This window comes from Neovison vison, chromosome 2, assembly GCF_020171115.1.
Source record: "Neovison vison isolate M4711 chromosome 2, ASM_NN_V1, whole genome shotgun sequence".
NCBI lineage: Eukaryota > Metazoa > Chordata > Mammalia > Carnivora > Mustelidae > Neogale > Neogale vison.
This window is the reverse complement of record NC_058092.1, coordinates 156,253,166-156,280,748: the sequence shown is the minus strand read 5'-3', so window position 1 is coordinate 156,280,748 and position 27,583 is coordinate 156,253,166.

Genomic DNA, 27,583 nt, shown 5'->3' with positions numbered 1-27,583 from the left:
GCCGGCCCCTCCCCCCGGGGTCTATCTTCCCGTCGCTTTGGATTCACTTCTCCGCCAGTCCTACCTTTCAGAAAGTGGTTGTTTTTCTGTTTCTAGAATTGCTGTTCTTCTACTCTTCGATCTGCCGATGGATTTGCAGGTGTTTGAAATCTTTAGATAAGCTCTCTAGCTGATCTCCTGCTAGCTGAGGTAGTCTCAGCCTGCTACTTCTCCGCCATCTTGACTCCTTTGTCTGTATCTTGTTATATCTTATTTAGGAAGATATGGGATTTTGTATATTAAGTTTATATCCTGCTATCTTAATGCATCTTTTTATCATTTTTGTTCATTATTTTTCTAGTATTATTTTATCATTTATAAATGGAGATCATTTTCCTTATTCTTCAAAAATGTTTATGCCTCTAGTTGCTCTCTCTTGTTTGGTATGCTAATTAATATCTCCACCAGTAAAGAACAATGGGTACCCTGGGTCCCTCACCTAAGTGAGAATTCCTCGACTATTTCCCAACAAGCAAGATGGTGGCAATGCTAATGTTAGGATTAAAATGATCACGTTAAGGAAGTATCCATCATTCCTATTAAATTTTTTAAAAATCAGGAATGTGTGTTGAACTGTGTTGAGGACCTAAAAGCCTTGTTCCCACATTCTTAGAATAAGGTTAACTTGGTCAGGATATATTTTTCTGTAATATGCTCAAAACTCCACATCATCTTCGATTTCACTTCTACTATCACAGCATACAATCACCCCATCAGGTAAGTCTGTTGGTGTTACCTCTTATATACGACGTTCATTTGCTTATTTTTCACCTCTTCCAATGCTACCGCCCTATTCCAACTCCACTTTCCATCTGGTCTCATGCAAAAACCTACATGGTTTCTCTATTTCCTATCTCACACACTGAGAGTCTGTTTTGTACAAATCCCCCCCAAAGCTTATTACACTTACACTAAAATTCAACATCCTTACATAAGATTTTCTCATCTGGCTCTTACTTTCCAACTCTCCATATCTCACTCACCTTGCTCCAGCCAGACTGAACTTATTCCTCAAACACGCTCAACCTTTATGCCTGCACTCAAGACATTTATACCTGTAGCTCTCCTTCCCTGGAATGTTCTCTCTCCACATCTTGTCATGGCTTTCACGTTATGTAGGTCTTTACTCAAATGGCACAGCACAGATACCTTTCTTTCCTGATCATCTTCTTTAAAAGTAAAGCTACCTAACTTCCCCCCCCCTTAAATTTATTCTGTCTCCTACTTTATTCTTCTCCATACCATTAACCTTAGTAAGCATATGAAATTATATTTCACTGTTTATTGTTTGCCTTCCTAATCTGGATAAAGCTTCATGAAGTCAGAGTCTTTGTGTTATTCACTATTGTATCCACAGCACTTAGAATAGCACCTATTGTGGGATGCCTGGGTGGTTCAGTCAGCTAAGCATCTGCCTTCAGCTTAGGTCATGATCCCAGGGTCCTGGGATCAAGCTCTGTGTCAGGCTCCCTGCTCAGCGGGGAACCTGCTTCTCCCTCTGCCTGCCACTTCCCCTGCTTGTGCTCTCTTTCTCTCTGACATACAAACAAAATCTTTAAAAATAGGAAAACTCTTAAAAAAAGAGCGCCTACTGCAAAGTAGTTATTCAATAAATATTTGGTGAATAAAGAAATGGAATAGATAGTATAAGAAACTGTAAATACCAACTCAGCAGCCAACTGAGCAGTTGACAGGGATAGACTGGCTTCCACCTAGATATCCTTGCTCAATCATAAATATGTTTTCTCATGTTTAAAATTAACCTATTCTCTTTGCTTTCTTTTTCTGCCACTAGTGTATGAAAAGTATACTGATGGTGGTTAAATGTCCCTTTTGTTTAATTTGTAGGTTGGCAGAACTAGAGAAAGGAATAATCATCATCAGAATATCCTTGACTTGGAGACAAATGCATTAACTAGATCACTGCATTACCCTCCCTTGGGAAGTAAGTGGATATTTCTATTACATATGGAATAATTTCATCAAATTAGAACGTTTTCTTAGAACACTGTTATGTTTGCCTATCCAACTTCCATTTTTCCTCCTCCTGTAAACCCTAACATTCCTTTGAGAAACAATCACTCCCCCTTATATTTATGTAAATAGAATTGTTAACCAAAGTGTCTTTCCCTCTTTTGGTCAATTAGAAACATGTGTAAGTGTTTTTCCAGAAATTAGGGAGGAATTTCTTCCAGAAATTTGATATAGAGTGTTGCAAAAACAAGGGAAATGGCTACTGCATTTCTTGGTAGGCACACGACATAATAAAATTTTTTGTCACCTTCAAAAAAAAAAAAAGGCAATGACTAATGGTGTCAAAATTTTGGTGGTGACATAAAAATAATGGCTATTAGTTCCTGCTCTAATTTCTTTTTTTATCCTCAGAAATATTTAAAGACTAAGATAGCTATATAGAATCAGGATAAAAAAGAAAATCATTCTCAATTTTTAAAATAAACTAAAAATGAGTATCAAGGAAATTATAAACCCAATCGAATACTGAGAGCAAGAGCAAAACAAAGCATAAGAGCAGCTTTTAGATTTTTTTTAAGATTTTTATTTATTTGTCAGAGAGAGCAAGCACAGGCAGACAGAATGGCAGGCAGAGGCAGAGGGAGAAGCAGGCTCTCTGCCAAGCAAGGAGCCCGATGTGGGACTCGATCCCAGGACGCCGGGATCATGACCTGAGCCGAAGGCAGCCACTCAACCAACTGTTCTTCAATTTAAAATACTGCTTTTGAATATTGCTTATTGTTGCTACCTTTAAACTAGCATTGGTTATTCTGTAAAGATCTAGAGCAGAGCGCTCAATTTAAGAATCAGTTGCTCAGTATTACTACGAAGGCTGTTCTGCTTGTACCCTCAGCCTGGTTCAGCAGCCCTTCCAGTGAGCTCCCCAGGAACCATGTGCTGCCCAAAACTGAAAGAGGAGGAATTTCCCAAACATGGGAAGAGGGTTCAGGTTCTTAGTGTTCAAAAAGACAATCAGGTTTTACTACAGTACTTAATATATTCCAGTGATTAAAAAAAAAAAAACACAGAGCGTTCTGAGAAGACAAAATGGGTTTTCAAAAGGGTCATAAAAGTCACATCTGTAGAGAGCTATGTAAAAATTTTTGCTCCTAAAGGAATCAAAAATTATAACTCTACCTTGTAATAAGGGAAGTAGTCTTGCTCTTGCAATTTTTTTATTTTGGGATTTTGGAGGTGTTAAAGTTATCGATGCTATCGATATCGCAGGCAGTCATCCAGGACTCCGGTTACCTGGGGGTGGGGAATATATACATATAAATAGATATTGCAACCTTAACAAATCTGTACTATTGTATAAAAAGATAGTTTATTCATTTGAGGTAACTAGTCTTTGTTAAGATACATAACATTAAAGGGGTGCCTTGGTGGCTCAGTTGGTTAAGTTGATTAAGTTGTTTTAAGCTGGTTAAGCCTCTGCCTTCAGCTCTGGTACAGATCCCAAGGTCCTGGGATCAAGAGCCCTGCTCAATAGGGAGCCTGTTTTTCCCTCTCCCTCTGCCACTCGCCCATTCATTCCTTTCCTCTCTCAAATAAAATCCTTTAAAAAAAGATACATAACATTAAAACAATCATTTACTTTTTACTATGGCCAATTAGGTAAAGAACAACAGAAGGATTAGATAAATATACCTATTCTGAAGAACTGAGCATTATTGTTTAGTGGCTAGAGAAATATATTGAATGTTCCTCCCTTCCCCAAACATACATAAAATCCAAATGTAGTAGGTATGCTAAAGCATTTCTTCCAAGACTAACCTAAACGTCACAGACTGTAATAATACTGCTGTAGTAACCCCATCTTATTTTTCTACTGCCATTTATGGAACACTTATGTGATAGGCATAGTGCTAAGAACATTACATGTTACCTCATTTATTCTTTAAATATTCTATGAAATAGGTATTATTATCCTCATTTTACACATAAGAAAATTAAGGCTTAGCATAGTTAAAATAATTTTTCCAAAGTAAAAATGAGACTTAGTCCCAAATAATCACACTTAAAAATACATGCTTTATCTACTACCCAAAATATACATTAACTGAACAGAAAGTGATATTTACAAAATGAGTTCAGAATCCAAAATTTCCATAAAACATTCTTCAGCTAAATTTAAAAATGGGACTCGCTGACATCCACATATCAGATGAATCTTCAGGGAATCAGGTTGAGTGAAAAAAAGCCAACCTCAAAATGTTACTTATTATGTGATTTCATTTATACAACACTTTTTTTAAGATTTTGTTTATTTATTTGACAGAGATAACAAGTAGGCAGAGAGAAAGAGAGAGAGGAGGAAGCAGGCTCCTCGCTGAGCAGAGAGCTCGATCCCAGGACCCTGAGATCATGATCTGAGTCAAAGGAAGAGGCTTACCCACTGAGCCACCGAGGCACCCCTACAACATTTTTCAAATGGAGAAAAGTTTGTTGGTTACCAGGGCTTAAGGACTGGAGTAGGGAGAGGAATTGGAGTCAGGGAGAGGGGTAGAAAGGAGGGAGAGTGGTTATAAAAGGGCAAGAAGAGAGGTGCCTGAGTGGCTCAGTTGGTTGAGCTTTTGACTCTTGGTTTCAGCTCAGGTCACGATCTCAGGGTCATGAGACTGAGACTCGCAATGGACCCATGCTCAGTGGGCAGTCTGCTTGAGATTATCTCTCTCCCTCCTCTGCCCGTCTCCAATCCCTCTCTAAAAAAATTAAATTATTTTAAAGAGGGCAAGAGGAAGGATCCTTGTAAGGAAATTGTTCGGCAACTTGACTACGGTGGTGGACACATAAAAGTGGACAGAATACGTACAGATGCGAGGGAGTGTAGTAGGATCTGAGTAAGATCAGCGGGTGCATCAGTGTCAATGTCCTGGTGATAATACCGCACTGTATGTTTGCCAAATGGTACCAGTGTGTTAAACTAGAAACAGTGTAGGTGGCATTTCTTTGTATTATTTCTTACAACTGCATGGAACCTGCACTTACCTTGATTAAAATAAAAAAAAAAAAAAAACAGACACATAGACCAGTGGAACAGAGTAGAGAGCCCAGATATGGGCCCTCAACTCTATGGTCAATTAATCTTCGACAAAACAGGAAAAAATATACAGTGGAAAAAAGACAGTCTCTTCAATAAATGGTGCTGGGAAAACTGGACAGCTATATGTAGAAGAATGAAACTCGACCATTCTCTTACACCGTACACAAAGATCAACTCAAAATGGATAAAAGGCCTCAAAGTGAGACAGGAATCCATCAGAATCCTAGAGGAGAACATAGGCAGTAATCTCTTCCATATCAGCCACATCAACTTCTTTCAAGATATGTCTCCAAAGGCAAAGGAAACAAAAGCGAAAATAAACGTTTGGGACTTAATCAAAATCAAAAGCTTCTGCACAGCAAAGGAAACAGTCAAAAAAACAAAGAGGCAACCCATGGAATGGGAGAAGATATTTGCAAATGACAGTACAGACAAAAGGTTGATATCCAGGATCTATAATAAACTCCTCAAACTCAACACACATGAAACAGGCAAACATATCAAAAAATGGGCAGAAGATATGAACAGACACTTCTCCAATCAAGACATACAAATGGCTATCAGACACATGAAAAAATGCTCATCATCATTAGCCCTCAGGGAGATTCAAATTAAAACCACATTGAGATATCACCTTACACCAGTTAGAATGGCCAAAATTAACAAAACAGGAAACAACATGTGTTGGAGAGGATGTGGAGAAAGGGGAACCCTCTTACACTGTTGGTGGGAATGCAAGTTGGTGCAGCCTCTTTGGAGAACAGTGTGGAGATTCCTCAAGAAATTAAAAATAGAGCTTCCCTACGACCCTGCAATTGAACTCCTGGGTATTTACCCCAAAGACACAGATGTCGTGAAAAGAAGGGCCATCTGTACCCCAATGTTTATAGCAGCAATGGCCACAGTCGCCAAACTATGGAAAGAACCAAGATGCCCTTCAACGGATGAATGGATAAGGAAGATGTGGTCCATATACACTATGGAGTATTATGCCTCCATCAGAAAGGATAAATACCCAACTTTTGTAGCAACATGGACGGGACTGGAAGAGATTATGCTGAGTGAAATAAGTCAAGCAGAGAGAGCCAATGATCATATGGTTTCACTTATTTGTGGAGCATAACCAATAGCATGGAGGACAAGGGGTGTTAGAGAGGAGAAGGGAGTTGTGCTAAATTAGAAGGGGAGGTGAACCATGAGAGACTATGGACTCTGAAAAACAATCTGAGGGGTTTGAAGTGGTGGGGGGGTGGGAGGTTGGGGTACCACGTGGTGGGTATTATAGAGGGCGTGGATTGCATGGAGCACTGGGTGTGGGGAAAAGATAATGAATACTGTTTTTCTGAAAATAAATAAATTGAACAAAAAAATTTTAAAAAGGGGGGTACCCAGGTTGTTAAAGATCATTCGTATGATCCATTGGAGGAATCTATGCACAGATGATCAGAAAATGGAAACCAGAAATTCCCTGTTGTTTCCTTCTCATGTTTTCCCCCTAGGAATGCAAATGTGTCCCCAAACTCCCTACAACACAAAGAGTCAGAGGTATATTATCTTTAAAGAACAAAGGATCGTTCACAACAATTTTGGCTCTAGAATTCCAGATGCTTTACTATCCTAGTTACTAAGATCCTGTCACTAACTATTGAATTTTATTCCATTTCTCTAGCTTACCATTTGTAGAACTTCAAATTCTAAGTAATTGTGGAGAGTGGGGGGAGGGAGTAGAAATATCAACTGACAACGTTCTAGGTTTTAAAAATACTTTATCCAGTGACTGCTCTTTCTTACAAATATTTCTTAAATTGTTCCTTTTTAGTAAACCACCATATTTTTCCCCCAATTTATTTATTTTCAGAAAAACAGTATTCATTATTTTTTCACCACACCCAGTGCTCCATGCAAGCTGTGCCCTCTATAATACCCACCACCTGGTACCCCAACCTCCCACCCCCCCGCCACTTCAAACCCCTCAGACTGTTTTTCAGAGGCCATAGTCTCTCATGGTTCACCTCCCCTTCCAATTTACCCAAATTCCCTACTACTCTCTAACGCCCCTTGTCCTCCATGCTATTGGTTATGCTCCACAAATGAGTGAAACCATATGATAATTGACTCTCTCTGCTTGACTGATTTCACTCAGCATAATCTCTTCCAGTCCCGTCCATGTTGCTACAAAAGTTGGATATTCGTCCTTTCTGATGGAGGCATCATACTCCATAGTGTATATGGACCACATCTTCCATATCCATTCATCCGTTGAAGGGCATCTTGGTTCTTTCCATAGTTTGGCGACTGTGGCCATTGCTGCTATAAACATTGGGGTACAGATGGCCCTTCTTTTCACGACATCTGTGTCTTTGGGGTAAATACCCAGGAGTGCAATTGCAGGGTCGTAGGGAAGCTCTATTTTTAATTTCTTGAGGAATCTCCACACTGTTCTCCAAAGAGGCTGCACCAACTTGCATTCCCACCAACAGTGTAAGAGGGTTCCCCATTCTACACATCCTCTCCAACACATGTTGTTTCCTGTTTTGTTAATTTTGGCCATTCTAACTGGTGTAAGGTGATATCTCAATGTGGTTTTAATTTGAATCTCCCTGAGGGCTAATGATGATGAGCATTTTTTCATGTGTCTGATAGCCATTTGTATTTCTTGATTGGAGAAGTGTCTGTTCATATCTTCTGCCCATTTTTTGATGTGTTTGTCTGTTTCGTGTGGGTTGAGTTTGAGGAGTTCATTATAGATCCTTGATATCAACCTTTTGTCTGTACTGTCATTTGCAAATATCTTCTCCCATTCCATGGGTTGCCTCTTTGTTTTTTTGACTGTTTCCTTTGCTGTGCAGAAGCTTTTGATTTTGATGAAGTCCCAGAAGTTTATTTTCGCTTTTGTTTCCTTTGCCTTTGGAGACATATCTTGAAAGAAGTTGCTGTGGCTGATATCGAAGAGATTACTGCCTATGTTCTCCTCTAAGATTCTGATAGATTCTTGTCTCACGTTGAGGTCTTTTATCCATTTTGAGTTGATCTTTGTGTACGGTGTAAGAGAATGGTCGAGTTTCATTCTTCTACATATAGCTGTCCAGTTTTCCCAGCACCATTTATTGAAGAGACTGTCTTTTTTCCACTGTATATTTTTTCCTGTTTTGTCGAAGATTAATTGACCATAGAGTTGAGGGTCCATATCAGGGCTCTCTACTCGGTTCTACTGGTCTATGTGTCTGTTTTTATGCCAGTACCATGCTGTCTTGGTGATCACAGCTTTGTAATAAAGCTTGAAATCAGGTAAGGTGATGCCGCCAGCTTTATTTTTGTTTTTCAGCATTTCCTTAGCGATTCGGGGTCTCTTCCGATTCCATACAAATTTTAGGATTATTTGCTCCAGCTCTTTGAAGAATGCCGGTGGAATTTTGATCGGAATGGCATTAAAAGTATAGATTGCTCTAGGCAGTAGAGACATTTTAACAATGTTTATTCTTCCGATCCAAGAGCATGGAATGGTCTTCCATCTTTTTGTGTCTTCTTCAATTTCTTTCATGAGTGTTCTATAGTTCCTCAAGTATAGATCCTTTACCTCTTTAGTTAGGTTTATTCCCAGGTATCTTATGGTTCTTGGTGCTATAGTAAATGGAATCGATTCTCTAATTTCCCTTTCTGTATTTTCATTGTTTGTGTATAAGAAAGCCACTGATTTCTGCACATTGACTTTGTATCCTGCCATGCTGCTGAATTGCTGTATGAGTTCTGGTAGTTTGGGGGTGGAGTCTTTTGGGTTTTCCATATAAAGAATCATGTTATCTGCGAAGAGAGAGAGTTTGACTTCTTCATTACCAATTTGGATACCTTTTATTTCTCTCTGTTGTCGGATTGCTGTTGCTAGGACTTCTAATACTATGTTGAACAAGAGTGGTGAAAGTGGGCATCCTTGTCTTGTTCCTGATCTCAACGGGAAGGCTGCAAGCTTTTTCCCATTGAGGATGATATTTGCTGTGGGTCTTTCATAGATAGATTTGATGAGGTTCAGGAATGTTCCCTCTATCCCTATACTTTGAAGCGTTTTAATCAGGAACGGATGTTGGATTTTGTCAAACGCTTTTTCTGCATCAATTGAGAGGACCATGTGGTTCTTCTCTCTTCTCATATTAATTTGTCGTATCACATTGATTGATTTACGAATGTTGAACCATCCTTGTAGCCCAGGGATGAATCCCACCTGATCATGGTGGATAATCTTTTTAATGTGTTGTTGGATCCTGTTGGCTAGGATCTTGTTGAGAATCTTAGCATCCATATTCATCAGTGATATTGGTCTGAAATTCTCCTTTTTGGTAGGGTCCTTGCCTGGTTTGGGGATCAGGGTAATGCTGGCTTCATAGAAAGAGTCTGGAAGTTTTCCTTCTGCTTCAATTTTTTGAAACAGCTTCAGGAGAATAGGTGTTATTTCTTCTTGGAAGGTTTGGTAGAATTCCCCAGGGAATCCGTCAGGTCCTGGGCTCTTGTTTTTTGGGAGATTTTTGATCACTGCTTCAATCTCGTTTTTAGATATCGGTCTATTCAGGTTGTCGATTTCTTCCTGGTTCAATTTTGGTAGTTTATATTTTTCTAGGAATGCATCCATTCCATCTAGGTTGCTAAGCTTATTGGCATATAACTGTTCGTAATAACTTCTGATGATTGTTTCTACTTCCTTGGTGTTAGTTGTGATATCTCCCTTTTCATTCATAATTTTATGAATTTGGGATTTCTCTCTTTTCTTCCGGATTACTGTAGCCAGTGGCTTATCGATCTTATTGATTCTTTCAAAAAACCAGCTTCTATTTTCATTGATATGTTCTACTGTATCTCTGGTTTCTCCCTCATTGATCTCAGCTCTAATCTTGATGATTTCCCTTCTTATGTGTGGAGTTGGTTTGATTTGTTGTTGATCCTCCAGTTCTTTAAGGTGTAGAGACAGCCGGTGTGTTCTGGATTTTTCACCACCATATTTTAAAAAATATTTTCATTGTGGTAGAGGCTAGGGTAAGGTATACGAAATTATCATGTACTTATTTCTAACTCTTAAATACTAAGACAGAAGCCTGCATATCACCAATTTTTTTAAAAACAGAAATAGAGAGGTGTCTGGGTGCCTCTTGGCTGAGCATCTGACTCTTCGTTTCAGCTCAGGTCATGATCTCAGGGTACTGGGATGGAGCCTCAAGGTGTCCCTGCAGGCTCCCTGCTCGGCAGGGAAGCTGCTTCTCCAGCTCTCCCCACCCTCCACCCTCCACCCCTTCTCTTTCTAAAATAAATAATCTTAAAAAAAATAGAAATAGAATACGGCTATTATCTTTTAAGTCCCTTTCTAATTATATCCATCTTCCTCCCCCTGGAGGTAGAATAACTTATTTTTGTTAATTACCGTTCCTTGCAATTTCATCACATATGATATATCCCTAAACAATAAGGAGGGTTCTTTTTGTTTTTGAACTTTAATATTAATGACATGTTTCTTTTGCTAATATTATGCCAGCTACCCACCATAATGAGTTTTATGGTCATTCATTTTCCCTGCTGTAAATGTTGTATTATATGAAAATATCACAGTATATTTATTCTATTGTGGACCTGTAAGGTCGGCAGAATAATGGTCCCCCAAGATACCCATGCCATAATTCCCGAAGCCAGTGAATATGTTACAGTACATGGCAAAAGTGTATGCATATGTGATTAAGATCTTGAGATGGTAGTTAATACTGGATTATTTAAGCAGATTCAATAATAAGATACTTGTAAGAGGAAGACAGTGTCAGAGTCAGACTGGAAGGTGTTACATTACTGGCTTTTAAGACAATGGAAAAGGACACAGGCCAGGAACACAGCAGCCTCTAAAAGCCTGGAAAAGGGAAGGAATGATGATTCTCCCCTAGAGCCTCCAGGAGAAATGCAGCTTTGTTGATACCTTTATTTTATCCCTGTAAGACCCATTTTCAGACTTTTGGCCTACAGCATTACATGATCATAAATTTGTATTATTTTAAGCCACTAAATTTGTGGTAATTTGTTAAAGCAGCAACAGGAAACCAATGCAATCCATATTTAGGTTGTTCCCAGATTAAGTTAAAGAACAATGCTACACAAACACTTTTTTCTTTATCTCCCTATATATATTTATAAGAGTTTCTCCAGCTTATATGCTTACAAGTGAAATTACTAGAGCTCATTTCCAAAATAGGTATACCACTTCACAATCCTACCAACAGCAGATAGAAGTTACTGCTAAATCATATATTTGCCATTATTTGATATTTTTAAAAAAAGATTTTATTTGGAGGGGGAGATGAACTGTGAGAGACTATGACTCTGAAAAACAATCTGAGGGTTTTGAAGGGGTGGGGTGGTGGGAGGTAGGGGGAGCCTGGTGGTGGGTATTATGGAGGGCAGGTATTGCATGGAGCACTGGGTGTGGTGCATAAACAATGAAATCTGTTACACTGAAAAGAAATTAAATAAAAACAAACAAATTTAAAAAAAAAAAAAGATTTTATTTGGGGCACCTGGGTGGCTCAGTGGGTTAAGCCGCTGCCTTCGGCTCAGGTCATGATCTCAGGGTCCTGGGTTCGAGTCCCGCATCAGGCTCTCTGCTCAGCAGGGAGCCTGCTTCCTCCTCTCTCTCTCTCTCTGCCTGCCTCTATGCCTACTTGTGATCTCTCTCTGTCAAATAAATAAATAAAATAAAATCTTAAATTTTTTTTTCCAATATAGTAAGCAGGAAAGAGTATCTGATTTTTGTACTGATGAAGTATAATGTTTTATGTTCCATAAGACATGTGTATTTCTTGTGTGAAATACCGGTTTTTCATTTTTCTACTAGGTTGCTTTTTTCATAATAACATGCAGGAATCAATACTTTTTCCCTATTCTGGTACATTCTTCTGGAACTCCAACCTGACATATTATATTAGACTGTGTCTCTTAAGCTCTCTTTAAAATTTACTAACCCATTATCTCTCTGAGCTTCCTTCTGAATAATTCACGCTTTTAATTTCCATTCATTCATTCATTCAACATATTTGAGAATCTACCTCACATAAGCCTTGCACTGTTGTTCTACCTGCTGGGAGTGCAAAAAGAGAAGAAAGAAAGAAAGAAAAAACAGACAAAAATCTCTGCTCTCCATGAGTTTACATGCTCATAGGAAAGGGGGGAAAAAAGAATAAGCCACATACAGAGTCTGTCAAATGGTAATAAAGTAACAGCGAAACCAGGGAATAGGAATTGCAGGACTGAGTTGCTACTATTTTCAAAAGGAGACTTACAAAAGGTCTCAGTCAAATTTTGGCAATGCTTGAAGAGGGAAAAGGAACAAGCCACAAAATTTGGGAGAGTGGGGAAAAGCACTCCAAGCATTGGGAACACAAACTATAAATGCCCCGAGGCAGTCAGCTTGCCCAATGTTTCTGAGGAAAAATAAGGGGGACTATGTAGTAGGTGAAAGGAGAAATAGGAGTCCATTATAAGACTTTGGCTTTAGTGGCTCTCCAACACCAAGTGAGTGCCCAAATCAGTTTTGATACCACCTGGAGTCAGAGAAGACCTCACGGAATTAAGGGCTCAGACACACAGACTGTCCCCACCTTAGATATCAGCCCCAAGTTCCAAGCCACCTGTACTTCTGACTGACCAGCTATAAACTGAGGTTTTCATGACTCTCTTCTCTGGTTCAGTAATTTGCAATGGCTCACAGGACCAAGGAAACGCTTATGTTTACTGTAAAGGATACAACTCAGGAAGTACCAAATAGAATAGATAGGGGCATAGGGCAAAGGTATTAGGAGGTGCAAGTACAGACCTTCTCTGCCTCCAACGCACCTCCCAGCAAGGGTCTATTCGCCCACCTGGAAATGCGTCAATCTTGGTTTTTTTTTCCAATTTATTTATTTTCAGAAAAACATTATTCATTATTTTTTTACCACACCCAATCTTGTTTTAAGAGCTTTTACAGAGCTCCATCTCTAGCACCCCTATCCCCATCCTAGGGGTCATGGGTGGGGCCCAAAGAGGAGAAACAAGCAAAAGTTACCAGAAAGACTAGCCAGAAAGACAAGACAAAATGAGAAAGGGACAGCATCCTGGAAGCCCAGAGAAAAGATGTATTTCAAGGAGAGTAAGTGATGAACCATGGGGAAAAAAACTGCTGTCTATAGGCAAAGCTAAGGTTTAAAAACTCACTATTGGCTTTAACAAGAAAGACACTACGGACCTTGCCGAGAGCAGTTTCCGAGGAGCTGGAGTAGGTTGAAGAGAGAACCAGCATGGACGGAGTAAGGATAATTCCTTTGATGAGTTTTTTTGATAGAGAACAGAAAAATGGAGCAGAGCCAGGAGAGTTGGGCAGGTTGAGAGGAAACTGTAAACTAGAATTAACACCATGTTTTAGAATGACAGTAACAGTCCATCAGAGAAGGAGAAACTAATGATCCAGGAAAGAAAGGGAAGAGTTGTTGAGCCATGTGCTTGAAAGAGGGAATGGGACCTAATGCAGATGAGGCAGGGATTGACCTTTGGTAAGAGTTTACAGTTCAAAGAAAAAAAAAAGTTTACAGTTCATCTATGATAATCCATTGGAAGTCATGACATGTGGATTCAAAAACTAATAGGTAAACACATATGGATTACTCCAATTTTGTTAGTGAAATTCGAAGATAAGAAAAGGGGAAATGTTGGAGGATTAAGTAGAAAAAGACATAAAATGGTAGCATGATTCAGTAATCCTTTCTTCTGCTGAACATAATCAGCTATCTAATCCACGCATTGAGTTTTTAATTTCAGCTCTAGAAATCACAGGTCTTTTTCCATAGTCTATATTTCTAATACCTCATTCATGGTGCCTAGTGTTTGGTGATTTTGCCTATTAGCTGCTTATTCTCCTTGACACTGTATCTTCAAGAATTCTTTACGGTCTGGGTTGAAAATAAATTTTTCCAGAGGAAATGAATATTTGCTTTTACCAGTAAACCAGCCCCACTTCTAGGAGACAGATCCAATAAAATGAGATAATATATACTGAAACACGTTGGAGATTAAATGCTATGTATAATATGCTCCAATACTGTATTAGAAAATACCACTGGAAACAAAAACCAAATGTATCCACTTTTGAGGACTGTTTCACAAAATGTTCCTTTGAATATGCACAAATCTTTAATTTTTGAACTATATGTATTCATTTGGACATGATAAAATGATACATATTCATTTGGATATAACAAAAGTAAACGTGCAATTATAAAACAGTAACACATGTAATTAGTAGATGACAAAAACCTAAAGTGAAGTTTCCAGATTGATGACAAAGTATACAATTCACATAGGCTATAAAAAGAAAAAAGTGAAGGAAATCATTGATGTGTGGTTCCAAATGAAAGTCAAGGTAATGGGGTGGAAATTTAATAACATCAGTAATTTTCACTCCTGATAGCAAGCTGAATTGTGATTAATGAGCCTGCTGAGTAGAGGCAATCTGTTGTGTTTAAACAAGTGTATTTGCAGATAGTACTGCTGTGTTAACAACCTGCCAATGGCATTTTTTTAAAGTGAATTTCCACCTGTAACTTAGTTATAAAGGGAATTTTGGCTTGGTGATAGGATTTCTTGAATTTTACTGAGGACATCTCTTCTCCTGTTCTTTTGAAAAGGGATAGGGATTAAAATTAAAATGAAAGACCTTGGCTGGCATGTGGCTTGCTCTTAGTTATCTATATGAAGCATTCACTGTTTTTCTTTAATATTTACTCAGCTCTGACATGCTCAAGTATTTTCACTTAACAGCATTAAAGCTGATAAACTTGAGCCCGTTAGAATTACTTCCATTTCTAAAAGAGTTTACCTGGAGATATATGCAGTTTGCACAAAACTTTCTTTTATGTAACGAACACAGGGCATTATGTTAGAAGTTAATATATAATGCGATCACAGGGGAAATCTATTAAATGTAATAACTGGGAAAATGAGAATCATTATTTTGCCAATTTCACTCTCCCACCTAATGTCTATAATGCAAAAGACTTCACATAATCCCAAAGTTCTATGGCACTGGCTTGCACATTGGGACTATCTGACTTTGGTCCAGCTCTCACTGCAGTCCACTCTGCATAGGATCCAGGGCACAGCATGTGAGGGTGACCACCGCGGATGTTCTTACGATGTGAAGATGAACGTTACAGTAAGTAGAGAGGGCCAAGGTCATGGGGACAGTGAGGTCAGAGAGGCAAAGGCAGGGAAGGCCGTTGGTAGCCATCAGTGATGGCTGGAGGTGTTTCTGGGTTGGCCCCAACTGAGTTCCCTCCTGTCGGTACGTTCCCATGCAGTCATTGGAATCTTAAGAAGTTGCATTTTTTTCCAGATCCCATGGTTTGTTTTTTTTCCTGAGTTCAGTTTCATATGTATATAAAGTCTAGCCAGTTGCCTTGTCCTTGCTCGGTGCTGCTGCTTGTTTTCTGAGGCTCACATTCACGCTTGCCCCTAGACTGCTGCCCTACAGCTCCTCTTCCCCATTCCCTCCAGCCCTAGAGTCTGGTTTCTATTGTGTAGGCTCCCTACCTCTTGTGCCTTAACTTCTCTCACTGGCCAACATCTTGATTCAGATTTGGATTCCATTTGGCCTTAACAGAATCACATACTTGCTGGCTTCCATTTTGTGTTATTTTCTTTCTCCTGTTTAGGAACTTTTGACGATCTCTCATAGATACAGACTTTAAGGATCTTCTCCTTCTACTTGAGCAGGATGTGCATCTTGCATTTAGAATCTTACATAAAACCTCATGCTTTTCTCTGAAAAAAAAAAAGAGGAGCATAGCATATACTCCTCAAGGCACTATAAGTGCCTTTTATGTGATTCCTCTTGGGGATGGAATCCCAGTGGGATTCTCATTGTTTGTGACTATCCACAGTCCCCCACAGAAGCAGGATGACCCACCACATTATATGACCATCCTTGGGACTCTTCTAGTCCCCCAAAAATGAAATGGGTCATTTATGCCTCTCCTTTCCTCCATGATCCCAAGGATTCACTATATTGCTATATAATAAAATAAACAGGGATACCTGAGTGGTTCAGTTAAGCATCTGACTCTTGATTTCAGCTCAGGTCATGATCTCAGGGTCCTGGAGTGGAGTCTCCAATTACACTCTGTGCTCAGCATGGAGTCTGCTTGGGGTTCTCTCTCCCTCTCCCCCTTCCCCCCCATAAACAAATCTTTTAAAAAATAAAATCAATTATAATTTCTTAGAAAATGCTACCAATTTTTACAAGGCTGCAATTGCCACTGGGTTATAAAACAGTCAGAAAACACAGAGAAAATATTCAGTTATTTTAAAGATAACTTTACAATTACTTGAGACAACCATTTCCCCAATTTTCAGGTTCTGTTTTTAAAATGTCTTAAAATCTCATGCTCCTAGTCTGTGATGCTTTTTCCCAGACGTCCCTGGGCTTATCATACCACTAAATTAGCATAATTCTTCGCTGTACAAAATTATTTATCAAAGAAGTCCTCTTTTCAAATGCCTTCATTGTGCTATTTTAATTGCCATGTATAGAAATTTACTAATTTATCAAGAATGACTCTAAGGTTTTTATTGACAAGAGAACACTTTGGAAATGAGAGGTTCTAGTTCTTCAAAAACCTATGTTTGTATCTGAAAGGTTTGCAGAATTATTTTTTAATAGAGTAGTTTTAGGTTCACAACACAATTGAGTGGAAAATACAGTTCCCCTACACCCCTCCCATCAACCTGCACAGCCTCCCGAATAATCAACATCCCCCACTAGAATGGTGTATTTGTTATAATCAGTGAACCAACGTTGATACATCATTAACACCCAAAGCCCATAGTTGATATTAGGGTTTGTTTTTGTGTGTTATACATCTGATGAGTTTTTTTTCAATTTATTTATTTTCAGAAAAACATTATTCATTATTTTTTCACCACATCCAGAGCTCCATGCAAGCCGTGCCCTCTATAATACCCACCCCTGGTACCCCAACCTCCCACCCCCCCACCACTTTAAACCCCTCAGATTGTTTTTCAGAGTCCATAGTCTCTCATGGTTCACCTCCCCTTCCAATTTACCCAAATTCCCTACACCTCTCTAACGCCCCTTGTCCTCCATGCTATTTGTTATGCTCCACAAATAAGTGAAACCATATGATCATTGACTCTCTCTGCTTGACTTATTTCACTCAGCATAATCTCTTCCAGTCCCGTCCACGTTGCTACAAAAGTTGGGTATTCCTCCTTTCTGATGGAGGCATAATACTCCGTAGTGTATATGGACCACATCTTCCTTATCCATTCATCCGTTGAAGGGCATCTTGGTTCTTTCCATAGTTTGGTGACTGTGGCCATTGCTGCTATAAACATTGGGGTACAGATGGTCCTTCTTTTCACGACATCTGTGTCTTTGGGGTAAATACCCAGGAGTTCAATTGCAGGGTCGTAGGGAAGCTCTATTTTTAATTTCTTGAGGAATCTCCACACTGTTCTCCAAAGAGGCTGCACCAACTTGCATTCCCACCAACAGTGTAAGAGGGTTCCCCTTTCTCCACATCCTCTCCAACACATGTTGTTTCCTGTTTTGTTAATTTTGGCCATTCTAACTGGTGTAAGGTGATATCTCAATGTGGTTTTAATTTGAATCTCCCTGAGGGCTAATGATGATGAACATTTTTTCATGTGTCTGATAGCCATTTGTATGTCTTGATTGGAGAAGTGTCTGTTCATATCTTCTGCCCATTTTTTGATGTGTTTGTCTGTTTTGTGTGGGTTGAGTTTGAGGAGTTCATTATAGATCCTGGATATCAACCTTTTGTCTGTACTGTCATTTGCAAATATCTTCTCCCATTCCGTGGGTTGCCTCTTTGTTTTTTTGACTGTTTCCTTTGCTGTGCAGAAGCTCTTGATTTTGATGAAGTCCCAGAAGTTTATTTTCACTTTTGTTTCCTTTGCCTTTGGAGACGTATCTTGAGTTTTAACAAATGTGTAATAACAAGTAGCCACCCTTGTCCTATCAGATGGAATAGTTGCACTGCCTCAAAAATCCTGTGCTTGATTTGTGTCTCTATCCTCAGTGAAATCATTTTTTCATCAACTTTCCTGCCCTGAGGTTCATGTCATAAATGGAAAAATCTGTATCAGTTGGAATTAATTCTAACCATATAGAATAAAACAAAGCAAAACATCAAATTCAACTAAACTGAAATAAGGTTTCTCTTCACTCTACATGATGTGATTTCAAGGGGAGAAAAAGATGTGTAGTGGTGTCCAGTTATCTTACTAAATGTTAATGATCATCAGTTCAATCTTCTGACCACAATTATGGCACAGGAGGGTGGGATTTTGAATGTAGCAATATGGATATCTTGTACTAAGGCAGAGACAAGAGATATGTCTAAAGCACTGTCAAGGTTATGGAAGAAATTGAAGGTATAGGATGCCTGGGTGGCTCATTCAGTTAAGCATCTTCCTTCAGCTTAGTTATGATCCCAGAGTCCCAGGATGGAGTCCTGCATGGGGTTAGTTCCTACTTGGTGGGGAGTCTGCTTCTCCCTCTACCCCTGCCTGTCCCTCCCCCTGCTTGTGCGCGCGCACACACACACACACACACACTCTCCTTCTCTCATCAAATAAACAAATAAAATCTTTAAAAAAAAAAAGAAAGGAAGAAAATGAAGATAGCCTTCCTTTGGGATCGCACCCTACAGCTCAGACTCCGAATACCCCTGTGTACACTCACCTATGAAAGGACTAGCACTTCATACCAGGATTAGCTGGGGATTCTCTGCACCTCCCCCTACTCCACAAGATATGTATGCCAGCTGCACATCCCATTTTGTATCTACATAAAAAAGCCTAATTCTGATTTATGTTTTTTGAGTAACAAATAGAAAATCTCTTGATTGTTCCAAAAAATAATTTTGAATAGAAAGCTACTAATGTGTTTTTGTTGATGAATTTCTATGACGTAGAGGAATAAAGTAGTCACTTCCCTGGAGCTGGAGCTAAGGACAAGCCACCACTCAGCGGCGGGGGATGGGGGGGATTATAAGGGAGCATAAGCATCAAATGAAAGATGAGACCAGGTGATTTTTTAGAGTTTTTCAATCCTGACTTTCAGTGATTCCACTTAAAAAACAGAACACACTACTTGGACCTTTTTTTTTTTTTTCATCCAATGATCACGCAAAAAGCCTTTTCCTAACATTGTTTAAACATTATAGAATTATCCTTTCCCATTTGCAGTATGAGCATCAGTATCTGCAGCTCAGCAAATGGCCCATTATCCCGTGTTCCCACATTAATAGCTTGAACTGGAAAGTAGCTACAGATTGCAAACTGAATGACTGGAGCAATCAATAGCCATATATTGCCAACTTTTGAAATAGACTAGACTACACATACTAATGCCCAGGACACAGGAATGTAACACACTTTGAGAAAAAAGAGATAGCAAGAAAAACTTTCTGACTCAAGATCTAAACTAACAACTGGCTGATGTTTAGATAAAAAGAACTAATTATTGTGGGATTATTTTAATAGAGTTGTTAAGAAAAACACTTTAAAATGTCCGTATAACAGTGTCAGAAAGAATTATTTAGGAGAAAAGCCACTGGGCTGTCTTGGAATATTAGTACACCATTGTCTCACTGTTCATGGTGACCTCACTAGCAATGTGCAGACTTTTCAGATTATAAAGATACTCTTTTCATCCCAGGGTCAGTACCTCTGCCATGGCTATCTTTGTATTTAAAAAAGAAGTACATTAGCCAGAAATTGTATTTCATTTCCAAAAAGCATATAGAAACCAAAGTATAGCCATGTCTCCCACTCCCTCACCTACCCACTGACCTGCTTCTGCTTTTTCTCCTGTGCCTCCACCCTTACACCCAGCTCTGCTCCCTTTGCCAACCAAAAGGCATTTCTCTAACAATTCCCTCATTGTGTTCTGCATGATGGATTTCCCACTCTGCTGATGGATTCCATCAGTATAAAAACATGTTGATTTTCTGAAAATAAATAAATGAATTGAAAAAAAAATAAAAAATAAAAATTCAATAAATAAATAAATAAATAAATAAAGATTAAAAAAAAAATGTTGAAAGAACTCCCGCCTTTTAAAAAACACTTCTTGACCCTATTTCTGCCATGTCTTTCTTTTTTACAGAACCCTCCTTAAACTAGTGATCTATATTTGCTGTGTTCAGTTCTGCTCCTCTTGTTCTCTCATTAACCCCCTTAAATTAAATGTTTTCCCCCACTGCCCCACCAAAACTGCTCTTGGGGAAGCTCCCCCTGACGTTTTTATTGCTATAACCAACACCAGTTCTCAGGACTCATTGATCTGACCTAAAGCAGCATTTTGCACTGCTGAGCACCTTCTCCTTGAAACACTTTCTTCACATGACTTCCCTGGTCTTGCTCCTATACCTTAGTTTTTCTTTCCTCTCAGTCCTTTTGCTGGTTTGTCCTCAATTCCATGACCTCTAAATAAAGCCTCCTTGGGACACCTGGTTAGTGCAGTCAGTTAAGACTCCAACTCTCGGGGTGCCTGGGTGGCTCAGTCAGTTAAGCACTTGCCTTCGGTTCAGGTCCTGATCCTGGGCCCTGGGATTGAGACTCATGACAGGCTCCTTGCTCAGAGGGAAGTCTGCTTCTCCCTGTCCCTATGCTCCCTGCTCCCCCTGCTTGCACTCTCTCTCTGTCTTTCTGTGTCAGATAAATAAGTGAAATCTTAAAGAGAGAGAGAGAGAGTGAGCGAGCACTCCAACTCTTGATTTCAGCTCAGGTCATGATCTCTGCACTCAGTGGGGAACCTGACATTTCTCAGTAAAGTGTCATTATGTCGGATTGGTGGGTCCCCAGAAGTTTGTTCTTCAAGCATACTGCTGTCAGACCTCCGCCTCCCCCCTCCCCACTCTGTGGTTGGTATAGACGCTACTCAAAGATGGGGCTGGAACTAATGGCGGCCCCATCTTCCCTGGACCACTCGGGGACAATGGTCTCATCCTTCTCAAGACCAGTCATCACAGCACCTCTGCTCCAGGTGAAAGGAAGCACAGCTCGTCCTCAGCAGTGAACTCTGCCTTGGTGAAAAGACTTCCGGAGGGGGTGCCCGGGTCAGTCCTTAAGCATCTGCCTTCAATGCAGGTCATGACCCCAGGGTCCTGGGATCAAGCCCCGCAACTATGGGGCTTGTAGCTCAGTGGGGAGCCTGCTCCCTCTCCCTCTGCCTTTACCCCCACTTGGGCATCTCCTCACTCCCTCTCTCTCTCTCTCTCTCAAATAAGTAAATAAAATATTTTTTAAAAAGATTTTATTTATTTATTTGATAGGCAGAGATCACAAGTAGACAGAGAGAGGAGGAAGCAGGCCCCCTGCTGAGCAGAGAGCTTGATGCGGGGCTCAACCGCAGGACCTTAGATCATGATCTGAGCTGAAGGCAGAGGCTTTAACCCACTGAGCCACCCAGGCGCCCCAATAAAATATTTTTTTAAAAAAGCTCTGGGATCCCATCTTTTATAAGTGGAGACAGTCATACCAGATGAGAGAGGAGAAATCAGGGCACTTGGGTACTGGATGTGGCTGCCGTGAAGACCTCAAATCCTTTAATTCCAAATAGGGAATTATGGACAGACCAAGATCACAGAAACAGAGGGTAAGATGGTGCTTCTTAATGTATAGCACAGAACCTCTCAGGGTGCAATTGGCGTCAATGTTCTCTTCTGAGGGGGACAGGATCAAACCGTTTTATTGAGGGGCTTCTGGGAAAGGTCAAAGGGCTAGGAGGACAATGAGATCCAGTATCCTCAGCCTGGCCAGGATCTCCTCAGTGTCACAGTTTCCCAAAACAGTCCAAATGTCCTCTTAAGGCCTACATTCTAAAATGTCTTTTTGAGGAGTGCCTGGGTGGCCCAATGGGTTAAAGCCTCTGCCTTTGGCTCAGGTCATGATCCCAGGGTCCTGGGATCAAGCCCTGCATCCAGCCCCACATCAGGCTCTCCGCTCAGCAGGAAGCCCGCTTCCTCCTCTCTCTCTGCCTGCCTCTCTACCTACTTGTGATCTCTGTCTGTCAAATAAATAAATAAAATCTTAAAAATAAATAAATAAATAAAATGTCTTTTTGGTGTTTGGCCTGCTGGTAACTATTCACTGGAGAACCACCACATGGTGCCAACAAGGACTTGCTTCCCATAGCGTAGGACTCCCAAACTTCTCTACCCTGTGCACCACCTTCCCAGCTCTCCTTGCCTAAATTCATATCTTCCAAACCGAAAAACAAGACAGACTTTCTAGTTTTTAGTTGGGGAAAAGCAGCCTATCTCAGATCTCAGGCCAGAGAAGGCTGTGGTGTACAGCTGGGGGACACCCAGCACTGGCTGGAGGGCTGGATTCAGCCACCTCAGCCACCTCACTTGCCAGTATTTTTTTCTCCATCATAGTGGGGCCACCATGCTATGTTCTAGGTGCCTGCCCTGAAGTCAGGAAATCGTCCCTAGACGGAGCGCTAGGCAATTTTAGGAGCCACTCCTGAGTGTTCCTTCTCTCAAGGGCTGCAGTCTGTGTCACTGTGGCATGGTGCCTAGAAACTCTGTCTCATTTATTTTGTCTGTTTTAATAGAATTTCCTCTTTGTGGCAAGACAAAAAGGAATTTCTAAAAAGGAAAATACTACATTTTTAAAATCTTGGTGAGACTAAGGGCTCAGTCAGTCAAGTGGCTGCCTTCAGCTAAGGTCATGATCTCAGGGTCCTGGGATTGAACCCCACATCGGGCTTCCTGCTCAGCATGAGGGTGGGGGAGTCTGCTTCTCCCTCTCCCTTTCCTTCTCCCCCTGCTGTGCCCTCTCTCTCTGTGTCAAATAAATAAATAAAATCTTTTTAAAAAATCAGATACGTAACCAACTGACTCACCCAAACACCCAAAGCATATTTCAATTTTATGTGGCTTCAAAGATTCACGGTCAATAACATTGTAGGATCAAAACTAATAATTCATTTCATCAGCATTCAGAGATTTTTATTTGAAGGGTTGTTGTTACCAAAAACTTTGAGGAAAGATAGATGATCCTTCTGTTGCTAGTTTAAGTATCAGTTGTGAACTAGAAAAGAATATTCTGAGGTCATCTGAAGCCTACATTTGTATCTACAAGATGACTTAAAAGAAATCAATTCTTTATATATTTGACAGCACAAAGTATCTTTTTTTGCCTAGCAGTTTCTCTTAAAAAAGTGATGTCTAATATGTTGTACACTTTTATTTGATATTCCTGTAATATATGCCGGATTACTTTTCAGTTATGAAGTGACATTAAAAATGCCAAATTCGGGCGCCTGGGTGGCTCAGTGGGTTAAGCCACTGCCTCCGGCTCAGGTCATGATCTCAGCGTCCTGGGATCGAGTCCCGCATTGGGCTGTCTGCTCAGCAGGGAGCCTGCTTCCTCCTCTCTCTCTATGCCTGCCTCTCTGCCTACTTGTGATCTCTGTCTGTCAAATAAATAAATAAAATCTTTAAAAAAAATGCCAAATTCTTTGACACATCCAATCACCCTATCATCGCCATGACATAAAGATGGGGAAAGAGAACTCCAAGGCTTCATGGCTCACTTGGAGCCAGGCAGTAGCCTGGGACTGGTCCGCCTTCAGGCTCGAGCTCCTCCCACCGCAGCCTCCGTGGTGTGGAGACTAAGACCTCAAGTTACCAGCGACTCTCAAGTCAGGTTTGTTAATAACCAACACTCACTTACCTCTGAGGAAAAACCAGCATTGTGAAAGAGAGATGAAACCCTCTATAAACAGGTCATCTTTTAACCCTGAATGCAGCTCTAAAATACCTATAGGTAATCTCTTTACTGGCTAAGAGACAATGGCACGTGCAGAAAATAGAGGAGGGAGAACCTAGGCTTACGGTTAGTGGCTATGGGCATGAATGCACTGATCTGAAAGCACTGTGGCAAGGCTTACAGGGGCCTGACTTGAGAGCATGGTTCAGGGTCAGTATCAGTGTCACGTTCCAGGTCTGTGTCCATGGGACTGTTGAATGTGGGCCTCTCAGGACAGAAACCTCAAAATAGAACCTAGGGTTAGGGTAAGGGCCTAGCAGGTCTGGGACAGCATGCTCTGTCCATCTTTATGGGGGACTGTTTTGGGGGCATGGTTCGGGGGAGTGTCAGGTTCCAGTTTGTGTCCAGTGGCCCGCTGAATGTGTGGTGGCTAGAGTTGAACATGCAATTTTTTCCTCCACCGAATCCTTCCCAGAGTTCCAAATGGCATGGTTTTCCTCTGGGGGGCAGGCTCAGCCATCTGGTCTTGCTCAGGTATTCCCAATCTCTTGGGTTCTGTAGCCAGGCCCTTGGGGATGGACCTCTCTGTACCCAAACGGGGGTGAGGCTTAAGGCCTAGGGGCATGGCAGGACTGATTTGGAAGTGCTTTGGAGAGCCTCCCAGGTGGCTGAGACGAGGGCATGGGTCAGGGTCAGTGTCTGGCTCTGGGTTGGTGTCCAGGGGTCTACTTATATGGGCGTGGCCTCAGGTGGGCATGCAGATTTCTTCTGCTGTTCATTCTTTCCGTACTTCCAAATGGCACTGTTTCTTTCTGGGGTGCATTCTGAGCCCTCTAGGATTGCTCTGGTCTCCTCAGTCTAGACAGCTTATGTCGCAGGCCTCTGGGGACAGAAGCCTCAGAACTGAACCTACAGTCCAGTCAGGATTATAACCCAGTGGCATGACAGGTGTGGACTGCCAGTGCTCATTGCATCTTTTTTTTTTCCAATTTATTTATTTTCAGAAAAACAGTATTCATTATTTTTTCACCACACCCAGTGCTCCATGCAAGCTGTGCCCTCTATAATACCCACCACCTGGTACCCCAACCTCCCACCCCCCCGCCACTTCAAACCCCTCAGATTGTTTTTCAGAGTCCATAGTCTCTCATGGTTCATCTCCCCTTCCAATTTACCCAAAAGCACATACCCTCCCCAATGTCCATAACCCTACCCCCCTTCTCCCAACCCCCCTCCCCCCAGCAACCCACAGTTTGTTTCGTGAGATTAAGAGTCACTTATGGTTTGTCTCCCTCCCTATCCCATCTTGTTTCATGAATTCTTCTCCTACCCACTTAAGCCCCCATGTTGCATCACCACTCCCTCATATCAGGGAGATCATATGATAGTTGTCTTTCTCCGCTTGACTTATTTCGCTAAGCATGATACGCTCTAGTTCCATCCATGTTGTCGCAAATGGCAAGATTTCGTTTCTTTTGATGGCTGCATAGTATTCCATTGTGTATATATACCACATCTTCTTGATCCATTCATCTGTTGATGGACATCTAGGTTCTTTCCATAGTTTGGCTATTGTGGACATTGCTGCTATAAACATTCGGGTGCACGTGCCCCTTTGGATCACTACGTTTGTATCTTTAGGGTAAATTCCCAGTAGTGCAATTGCTGGGTCATAGGGCAGTTCTATTTTCAACATTTTGAGGAACCTCCATGCTGTTTTCCAGAGTGGTTGCACCAGCTTGCATTCCCACCAACAGTGTAGGAGGGTTCCCCTTTCTCCGCATCCTCGCCAGCATCTGTCATTTCCTGACTTGTTGATTTTAGCCATTCTGACAGGTGTGAGGTGATATCTCATTGTGGTTTTGATTTGTATTTCCCTGATGCCGAGTGATATGGAGCACTTTTTCATGTGTCTGTTGGCCATCTGGATGTCTTCTTTGCAGAAACGTCTGTTCATGTCCTCTGCCCATTTCTTGATTGGATTATTTGTTCTTTGGGTGTTGAGTTTGTTAAGTTCTTTATAGATTTTGGACACTAGTCCTTTATCTGATATGTCGTTTGCAAATATCTTCTCCCATTCTGTCAGTTGTCTTTTGGTTTTGTAAACTGTTTCCTTTGCTGTGCAAAAGCTTTTGATTTTGATGAAATCCCAAAAGTTCATTTTTGCCTTTACTTCCCTTACCTTTGGCGATGTTCCTAGGAAGATGTTGCTGCGGCTGAGGTCGTAGAGGTTGCCGCCTGTGTTCTCCTCAAGGATTTTGATGGATTCCTTTCTCACTTTGAGGTCCTTAATCCATTTTGAATCTATTTTTGTGTGTGGTGTAAGGAAATGGTCCAATTTCATTTTTCTGCACGTGGCTGTCCAATTTTCCCAACACCATTTATTGAAGAGGCTGTCTTTTTTCCATTGGACATTCTTTCCTGCTTTGTCGAAGATTAGTTGACCATAGAGTTGAGGGTCTATTTCTGGGCTCTCTATTCTGTTCCATTGGTCTATGTGTCTGTTTTTGTGCCAGTACCATGCTGTCTTGATGATGACAGCCTTGTAATAAAGTTTGAAGTCCGGAATTGTGATGCCACCAACTTTGGCTTTGTTTTTCAATATCCCTTTGGCTATTCGAGTTCTTTTCTGGTTCCATATAAATTTTAAAATTATTCGTTCCATTTCTTTGAAAAAGATGGATGGTACTTTGATAGGAATTGCATTAAATGTGTAGATTGCTTTAGGTAGCATAGACATTTTCACAATATTTATTCTTCCAATCCAGGAGCATGGAACATTTTTCCATTTCTTTGTGTCTTCCTCAATTTCTTTCATGAGTACTTTATAGTTTTCTGAGTATAGATTCTTAGCCTCTTTGGTTAGGTTTATTCCTAGGTATCTTATGGTTTGGGGTGCAATTGTAAATGGGATTGACTCCTTAATTTCTCTTTCTTCTGTCTTGTTGTTGGTGTAGAGAAGTGCAACTGATTTCTGTGCATTGATCTTATATCCTGACACTTTACTGAATTCCTGTATAAGTTCTAGCAGTTTTGGAGTGGAGTCTTTTGGGTTTTCCACATAGAGTATCATATCATCCGCGAAGAGTGATAATTTGACTTCTTCTTTGCCGATTTGGATGCCTTTAATTTCCTTTTGTTGTCTGATTGCTGAGGCTAGGACTTCTAGTACTATGTTGAATAGCAGTGGTGATAATGGACATCCCTGCCGTGTTCCTGACCTTAGTGGAAAAGCTTTCAGTTTTTCTCCATTGAGAATGATATTTGCAGTGGGTTTTTCATAGATGGCTTTGATGATATTGAGGTATGTGCCCTCTCTCCCTACACTTTGAAGGGTTTTGATCAGGAAGGGATGCTGTACTTTGTCAAATGCTTTTTCAGCATCTATTGAGATTATCATATGGTTCTTGTTCTTTATTTTATTGATGTGTTGTATCACATTGACTGATTTGCGGATGTTGAACCAACCTTGCAGCCCTGGGATAAATCCCACTTGGTCGTGGTGAATAATCCTTTTAATGTACTGTTGAATCCTATTGGCTAGTATTTTGGTGAGAATTTTTGCATCTGTGTTCATCAAGGATATTGGTCTATAGCTCTCTTTTTTGATGGGATCCTTGTCTGGTTTTGGGATCAAGGTGATGCTGGCCTCATAAAAGGAGT